This window comes from Lissotriton helveticus, chromosome 2_1 (assembly GCF_964261635.1).
Source record: "Lissotriton helveticus chromosome 2_1, aLisHel1.1, whole genome shotgun sequence".
In the NCBI taxonomy this organism is placed as follows: domain Eukaryota; kingdom Metazoa; phylum Chordata; class Amphibia; order Caudata; family Salamandridae; genus Lissotriton; species Lissotriton helveticus.
The window spans coordinates 1,033,470,407-1,033,480,040 of NC_136059.1; positions in this window are offsets into that span (position 1 = coordinate 1,033,470,407).

Below are 9,634 nucleotides of genomic sequence, written 5' to 3' on the forward strand. Positions count from 1 at the left end.
AAAGCACTGTTCCATTCGCACTGTGTCAAAGGTGCAGGGCTGATGCGATGGTTTGTCTAGAACCTTAGAACTTTCTCCAACTGGACAACCAAATACAGGGGAATCATGTTCAATGTTCCTAGCCTTAGACGGTGTGTATGAACAGCATGATAATAATGCTTGCTAAGTTGACTCCTGCATGGATCGCTATCTATGTTATTGTGGATCTGAGCAGCCACATTGTCTCTCTTTTTAATATCTGTAATGTATGGATGATGTTCGCTATAACAAAATAAAGTTGGTTATAGAAATATATATTGATCATCTTTAAGGGTATATTTGTTTTAAATCCCCTGGTCCTTGCATTTTAACTCTGTCCTAGGATATCACTGAATAAAGTTGATGTGGGCCTCTGGAGATAGTTTTAATCCTGTTTGTTTCATACTTTTTTGCACTCTGCCCCTCACTCACCCCATAAAATGGTTCATCTCTAAAAACACCTCAGCTCCCCCCTTCGGGGAGTTGTAGCCCCCACCTGGCACCTTGCGACCCAGGTGTGAGGAGGGAAGGCAATGATAAAACATGTCACCCTTGGGTGAGTGAGAGTTCTCATCCTTTAAGAAGCTCTCTACAGATACCACACCACATACACACACATGTATACATGTTATATATGTTTTTTTCTTGTTAGTTCTTATTTTTAGTATTTAATCAGACATACCTTTTTGTGAGTTTGACTGTAGCGATTGTTTTGCCAACTAACTATGGAATTACGTACCTTAAAGTTTGTTTTTTGGATTTGACAACCCAGATTGACTGCAGACCTCTTCAAATTTGTTGAGGTGGTTTTGCATATCCATTGGCATTCTAAATACAATTAATGTGATATCAGCAAATAATGTAGATATTGAAAGCCCACCTAATTTGGGGGTGTCAATGCAGTCCTCCAAGGTTGCCTTTACATGACTGGAATATAAAATAAAAAATATTGGAGGCAACCAATGCTCTCACCATTCAAGCCCATCCATTTGATAGATCTCAAATCTCTTTTCTGGGAAAAAGCACTTCTCCTGGCTTTGATTTCAGCAGAAGAGTTGGAGATCTACACACTTTCACAACAATGCAACACTTATTTCTTTTTATGAAGACCGTCACCTTGCCCACCAACCAAAGGATCATGGCTATATCACCTTTGGCTTCTACTCATTCTTCTTTCCGAATGCCTTGACATTGACAAAGAGCACATTGCACTCACTAGATGTTTGCAGGTGAAGTCACATTTTACATGGATAGAACTATGGAAATAACATCTGATCAACTCTTACTTCCTTTTGCATGTCTTAGCAGCGGCTGAACCCTGTCTAATGAGAGTACTGTCTTCTGGCTCTCAGCTTGTATTACTTTCTGCCACAAGAAAGAGAAGCACTTACTAGGAGAAAGGGTGATGGTTGATTTCACCAGAAGCATGTCTGTAACTGCTGCACACTATGGGATGGTACATTTCTGGATATATGTCATGCTGTTACACAGAAGAGAATCAGAGATTACCAGCTTGACAAGAGAGAATGCCACCATGCTAGAGAACAAAGACATTGCATATGGTGATATTGTCCATGGCATTTTCATTGAATTTCATGGGAATTTGCCTCAAGTTTGAAACCAGAAGTCCAATGGAAGACTATAGATGTATCCTATTCGGGAATTATCTTTGGCATTCACATGATGCAATATTAAAGGATGAAGAAGACTTCTTCAGCAGCTGCTTACATACTTTCCTGGTGATATCCCCTCATCTGTGGAGGGCTGGCCGTGTGTCTCATAAATTCATCTGGTACTCTGCAGAATACTATCTCTTCAGGCAGAAAGAAATTTGAAATCAAGTTTCAGTCCCACTTTTATAGTCATGTTGCAGAGGGGTAACATTGAATCCACTTTCAGAGTCCTGGAATGGGCCAACGTGGTTTCCTCTCTTCGCATATCACTCCTCTACAGAAAAGACAGACTTTGTTTCAGTTGGTGGCTTCCAGAGTAGGTAGTGACAACGCATGTCTCAAACTAGAGCACCCTAAACTTGAGCACACTCATGCACCTGGCAGCTGTCAGACTTTGGGAGTACCACCTCTGAGAGAGATAAAGATGAAGACCCTCATTTATGAATTTTTGGCGTAGGGCAGTGTAGCAAGTCACTTTGTTGCACTGCCCTACATCAAAGTAAAAGGGCAGGAATGCACTGTATTTATCCAATACAGTGCATTCCGTGTCCTCTCCCCCTGCACTGGCATCCTTTTGGCAGCCTAGTGCCACAGCAGCCCCCCTTGTACGAAGGTGCAAGGGGCCCGTGTTGTCAACAGGATTGTTTTTGTGCAGAAAGGAGGCTTTTTCCTCTTTCTATGTGTGCTGCAGAATTCAGCACACATGGAAAGAGTAAATAACAAGGAGAAATAAAGTTATTTCTCCTCATTGCGCCTCCCCTCAGGAGGTGTAAGGTTTTGGAGCATCCCGAGATTTACTTGGTTTTGTAAGTATGAGGAAGCGTCAAAATCCATGGGTGTTGCGTGGGAACACCCACTGCAATGCTTCCCTAGTGCAGAGTAAGGCAATGCAGCAATTTGTGCCTCCTTGTCTTACTCCATATACATGAGGCCATTCAAAGCCATGCAAAGTAGCTTTGCATGACCTCATAAATATGATTTTGTATAAAAAGTGACGCTCCGGCGGCGGAAGAGGCTCATAAATATTCCCCGCAGTCTCTTCCTGGATGATTCCATCTGCACAACAAAGGAGGCCGTGGTCGCCCCCTTGCCATGCAGTCCATCAAGGAAAATTGTGGTTTTCTGGAAGAGACAATCAGTAGGCCTCAGCTGCCTAACTAAAGCAGCCTTGTGTCCATTCTCTCACACATTACTGTCTGATACTAAAATCCAAAGCGCAGAAATGGGAGCAACACACTTTGCCAGTCAGGGGAGTGTCTGTCCCCCAGCCTCTCCACCATGTGTCATGCTGTACCAGGGGCATTCCAAAATGGATCTCAATGGCTTCAAAGTTCCTCTCTTACATTCAACATAGAGTTCCCCTTTACATGATTAAATCCAGAGACACTGACACTAGTTAAGAGTTTTAGGATGATGTGCTTGCTGGCCCCCTGCCAAAATACTGTATAATGCTTTGGGTCTCAGAACCTTACACTCAGTCGAAGCCTCAAAGCCTTGTATGCCTAATGTGCTAGGCAAAAGAAAATCAGAGGGGGGGGTGTTTCTCAGAGGCTTCACCGCCTGACCTGCTACTCTGCCGTCTCAGCCCCTCGACTTCCAGCCAAACTAGTTGAGGTGGGGTGCCTGTGGTGTAGTGGCCCCTGCGGCAATCGTGGTCCTGATGGGAGAGGTGAGGAAGCATTCCAGACAGCGGGCGCACTGGGTCTGAAGGCGCTTCACACCTCACAAGATGGTGGCCGGCCATGACTCGACCCTGTGCAGCCATCCACTTCGGAGCCTGACAGCAAGCTGGTGGTGATTGCAATTTCTCTGGAGCTTCAACTTATCACACTTCCATAGATGACGACTGAGACCTCATCTCAGCCGTGAACCACCTCCTCCCTGGCCCACAAGAGCCAGAACTCTGCCAGCCATTCCCCGGAGTGGGCGAATAGCGACGACCTTGCGCTGCCAGCATGGACTCTTGGGGCCCCAATATGGGCCTTGCACCGCTGTCCCCTGTGGGGACACGGACACCTTATCCCCGCCGGCAACAGCTTCAGAACAGCACGTGGTGGTGCAGCTCTCAAGGACGGGCTGCAGGGGCTATGGGCCAGCATCATAGACTCCCAGAGCCCGGTCCTGGCAAGTGCCTCATCATAACAACCTCCACAGACTGTCCTGGCCACCACGGCGCCTCCATCAGTGCTGAGATGCACATTCTGGGAGTGATTGTCTCGCCTATGGTATGGGGTCCTGCCTGCCATCTCAATAGACCTCCCATGTATCCATTCGCAGCTCCTAGGCAACCTGAGGTTGTGGCGGGCAGTGGGAGCGGATCACAACAGCTCCCACTCCTGAGTGGTAACCCCGCGGAATGTCACCAATCCTGTGACTTGTCCTCCCTCCCTGCATTGGCTGCTCTCCTGTACCCTTGTGCACCTGTCCGTGAACCCTATCATCCAGGGCCTGGACTTTCGGTGGCACCTTCCCTTTCAACTCTAGATTATCTGATAGAAGTGTGCACACTGGGTGCTCCCCTGCTACATCCAGGTGGCGGTGTGGGACACTCGAGCTGCTCCCTTTGGCGTGGGCCTGGTGATCCGAGCCCCTGAGCCCAGTGGGTGGTGTGGCATAGACTCTTTGTCCCTCAGCTATCCCCACCATCCGCATGTAGAGCTGCCCCTGCCCTTGGTCCAGGCTCGTTCTCCAACACTCACGCTGACTTTGTGATCACTGCATTTATCCCCAACTACATGGCGGCACACAAAGGACCTAAAAAAGACTCTAACATTAAAGACATGCTTACCAAAGCTGCTGGCAGGAAAATCGAACCTAACAGAGAGGCTCCTGCGGACAACATAAGTCATTGCCCACTAGGCACTGGATGGGTGACATGGTGGCCCCCATCACCAGGTCTTACATGGAAAACCAATTCAGGTCTCTGACAGATGACTTTGCGAGTCTTCCTCCTTGGAGAACGGTGGAGACGAGCGAGAAGTGGAACTTGACAACCTCCACTGGGATGTTATGGAGCTGAGGAATCAGACAATAGACCTCAAAACACATCGCAAAGATTTAGAAAATCGTTCCTGCCGCTACAACATTCACATTTGTGAAGCCCCACGGGGTGGAGAATGGAGATTTTGAAGGCTATTTCACTCATAATGGACATCATGAATGCAGCTTGGGCAGCTAGTACTGTTAACTTTGAGGGTGCCAAACTGTGGTTGCACCAGGATATGTCTCCGATAACTCTCCACAAATTATGCTTTCTTTGCCCAGCCACAGGCGTTCTTCATTCTAAAGGTGTCAGGTAAAAATGGGGCTACCTATTCCACCTATCCTTCCAATGGAATGATGCCACCAACTTGGTCCGCACGGTAGAAGAGCCAAGCTCCATTCTGCACTTGGAGGAGCCTAGGTAGCCCAGTAAAGGCGTCAACAGATAACAGATGCAGCTCTACCAAAGGATACCGATGATAAAACCGGCAAGCCACTAACACCTCAGCGCGTAGACGATCCGCAGGGAACTGTCAGCTTTTCTTCACCAGTTACATCCCCGGGTCCTTTTGTGGATAACCCTGGGGACCCAGGGGACACCCCCTGAGAAAAGTAACTGTGTCTCCATCTCTCCGCTACCTCGCAAGCCTCCTATGGGCCCCTAACTGGATGTGTAAGGAGCCTGAACAGTCTTCCAAGCATTATACCTACTGCAGCCGGTCGTAGCGTAGCCCCGACCTTCTTGGGGAACTAGATGACCCTCCAGTGTGACGATTGCCTCGATATGTACACACTACTACATACATTTCATTCCGCTCTTTGGAACTTGGTTTCTGTTGCCTGTTTGCCCCCCTTTTTCTGTTCTTCCTCACCTGCTGACACCACAGACAGAGAGCATGTGCCTGGTCTCTGCCCTGCCACTGGCTGACACATATGGGGCACTCCTATACCCTCCGCACACACTGCATGATCTCCACTTAAGATTACCATGCTCAATATTCTTAGCTCAAACATCCATAGTCTCAATGTGCGACTAAGTGGCTGGCAACACTGAGAATGCTTCGGGATGCTGGTGCAGACATTTGCCTCCTCCAGGAGACTGACCACCTCAAAATAGATTGCCCACACCTTCAGTCCAAATAATTCACTCAACAATATCAATCCTCCGGCACTAATAAATCTGCTGCTGTAGCAATCTTACTTGCCATCAAATATCTGGGTCGGGTCATACACATAGTCACTGAGATCCCAGGGCAACTTCTGGCCTTACGAATTCAGCTGGAGGGCCTCACCCTTGTCATTGCAACTATATACGCCCAAACAAAAAGAAACACTTCTGTGGCACGCACTTGCTCTGATAGCGTCGTCATTAGCCACGCACCTTTTGATTTGGGGGAATACAACTTGGTCCTTCATCCTACCCTGAATGGATCAATCTAAAGAGTGGGACAGACGGGTGCTTTTTCTGTCAGAAGAACAGCCGTGGCTCTCAGAGATGGGCCTGATGGATGCCTGGAGGACTCTGAACCCCTCTGCGTTCAACTTCACTTACTACTCTGGTGCGTGGTAATCTTACTTGTGGTTCGACTACTATCTGTCTCTCTTCCTCATTACAAGCTTATGTCCTGGATGCAGACATCCGCGTAGCTGCCTTTTCGGACCATTCCCCTATTACTATCTTATTTAAGCTCTCGCACTCCAACCCCATTACCAAATGTGGCAACACTATACCACAACATCAATTGGTTCTGGCCAAGAAATGGGAACAAACTGATCTTTTCCTCCAAACCAATGATACGCCAGAAGTCTCCCCTCCCTACTGTGAGAGACCGTCAAATCAGTGCTCCGGGGTTCCCTCATTACCATATCTGCAAGGTTCAACACCCTCCGGCGAGACAAGGGTTTATAGCAGGGGTCCCCAAACTACGGCCCCCGGGCCACATCCGGCCCACTTAACGATCCCAAACAATCCTTTGCTTCTTGTCTCATGCGGAGACATGTATTCCTCACTTCCAGGTAGCAGGCAGTTGGCGGTCCAGTTCCAGGTGACCGAAAACCGCCGGGGCGTCTCACACCACTTCCGGGGGAAATCACTTAACACAGAAGTTCCCGCCAACACAGAGCTTCGGATTGATGCCTGTCCTTTGCCTGCTTCTACGCAAGTAAGAGCCGTGTTTCCTGAGGCCGTGTGTTCGCTACTTTTACTGAAGTTCTTTGACACCGTGCTGGAGCGCTATTCTGGATTTGTTTCAACACCTCGCTGGAGCGCTTTACTTGGGGTTTTGGTGTTTGTTAGGGCACCGCGCTGGGGCGCTATCCTGAGTTTGTTTTGGCACCGCGCTGGAGCGCTTTACTTGTGGTTTGTTTTGGCACCACGCTGGAGCGCTTTACTTTCAGTTCGTGACAATGCGCTGGGGCGCTTATGTGAATACCTTGGACACCGTGCTGGAGCGCTTTGATTACGCGCTGGGGCACTTATCTTTTTTCGTTTCTACACAGGAGCGCTGTTTTCTAACTAAACACTATGGACGACTTCTACTCACTGGGTGTTCCTAAGCTCAAGGTAAACGCTGTTAACCGCATGTGCACAAGAAGTAAACATAGAGAGGGCTTTATCTGTGCCCATTGTAATCAGGTCTCCCTTACTTCCCCTACCAGCTCGAGAAGAACGGAAGAAAGACAGACAACAAAATGTCTAAACTGTTGGGAAAACGGAAAATAGATTCGAGTGCAGAGTTTTTAAACAGCAGTGGACAGATGACTATTTTTTTGTCCAGTGCAAGGAAAAGGCAGTTTGTTTAATCTGCAAAGAGACAGTGGCGGTGTTTAAAGAATGTAATATCCACCGACACTATGAAACCCGCCATGGAGGGCAGTATGCTAGCTTGCTTGGCCAAGTGAGGAGAGACAAGGTGACTAAGGTACAAAATGGATTTGCCGCCCAGCAGAGTACAATGATACGCCAAACACAGGTGAAGCTGTCATCCGTTCGGGCCAGCTTCAAGGTAGCTAAACTGATTGCAAGCTGTGGAAAGTCGTTCAGCGATGGGGAGTTTGTCAAGAAGTGTTTGAGCGCTGTCACGAAGGAGGTGTGTCCGGACAAAAAAGATGCCCTGAACACGGTGAGTCTGTCCGCATCTACAGTTACCAGGCGAATTGAAGAAATGGGGCATAATGTACATGTCCAGCTGAAAGAGAAAGCTAAAGATTTTGAGTGTTTTGCATTGGCAATGGATGAGAGCAATGACGTGCAGGACACAGCACATCTGCTGATTTTTATTCGGGGAGTTAATTCAACTTTTGAAGTGTCCGAGGAGCTGGCAGCTCTACAAAGTCTCACGGATACTACGACAGGAGAGTATATTTTTTGTAAAGTACGCCAAACGATGGAGGAGTTGGATTTAGACTGGGTTAAGCTGGCTAGCATCACAACGGACGGTGCTCCGAGTATGGTTGGTGCGTCGCTGGGGGTTAGTGGTGTGCATAAAAAGAGAAATGGAGGTACGAGGTCTCACCCCCCCCACTACAAGTCCACTGCCTAATGCACTAGCAAGCATTGTGCTGCAAAGTTCTGTGTGGGAATATGTCATGAAGGTGGTTGTGTCTTGCATAAACTTTATCAGAGCAAATGGACTAAAACACAGGCAGCTCCAGGCTTTTCTATCCGAGCTGGAGTCTGCCCATGGAGACGTGCTTTACCACGCTGAAGTCAGATGGGTAAGCCGGGGTAGAGTTTTGAAGCGCTTCTACGAGCTGCTACCCGAAATCAACGCCTTTCTCCTGACAAACGGAAAAACTGTCCCAGAGCTGATCGACACAGAATGGAAATGGGACCTTGACATTTTAACAGATGTGACAGAAATTTTAAATGGCCTCAATTTACAGCTCCAAGGCAAGGGAAAATTTAATCAGTGACATGTATTCCCACGTCAAAGCATTTGAGGTTAAGATGGCGCTGCTTGTTGGACAAGTGCAAAAACAAGACTTCACCCATTTCTCCTGCTACTCGGAGCCTCTCAGCTGAGGAGCCAGCGGTCCCGTTTCCAACAAAGAAGTGCAAGGACGCACCGAAAACACTGAGAGCGGAGTTCAGTATGCGGTTCCGTGACCTTCAAGCCCACGTTAAAGAATTAGCATATTCCAGAACCCTTTTGCTGCCAACATTAATGACACCCTGCCTTCTCTTCAATTTGAACTGGCATGAGCTGCAGACCTGTGATGTGCTGAAAGACGCATTCAAGCCCAACTGTCTCATAGAGTACTATGCTTCCCTCCCAAACGAGACCTACCCCAACATCAGAAAGCACGCTGTGAAGATGTCCACAGTTTTTGGGAGCACATATATCTGAAAGCAAACTTTTTCACGCATGAATTTGATAAAAAATCCAACAAGATCAAGACTCTCAGATCAACACCTGCATCAGTCTCTGAGACTGGCTGTAACTGGAATGGAACCTGACATCAATCTCCTCACCAGTCAGAAGCAAGCCCACAGCTCACACTGATATGGTAAGCCTGCTGATTTCAGTAACTATGAATATGAAAAAATGTCAGTATAGTAATGTTCTTTTTATAGGCAACATGTTTCTTGAACAGTGATGTCACATACAAAATGAGACTGCAGCATGTCATCTTCTGATGGGCTGCGTGTGTTTTTTTTTATCTGCCATTCCTGAAGGGCCTGCATGCTTCCAGGACCACCCTAAAGTCAGCCTGTTTATTACAATTATTCTGTATTAATGTTATATCACTGTGTGGCAAAACAATTATCATCAGCTTGTGTTTTTATTTTCGAATCTAATCTATATCTATAAAATAAAAGGAGTATCTATGGTACTTCAAATAAACACGAGAAGACTTTCTATTACTTTTTTTGTAAACCAACAGGTGGGGCCAAGGCCCAGCAAAGGGCAGCTGCAAAACAAATTTCATTATAAGCTCCACAATAATCCTGGTTGTCA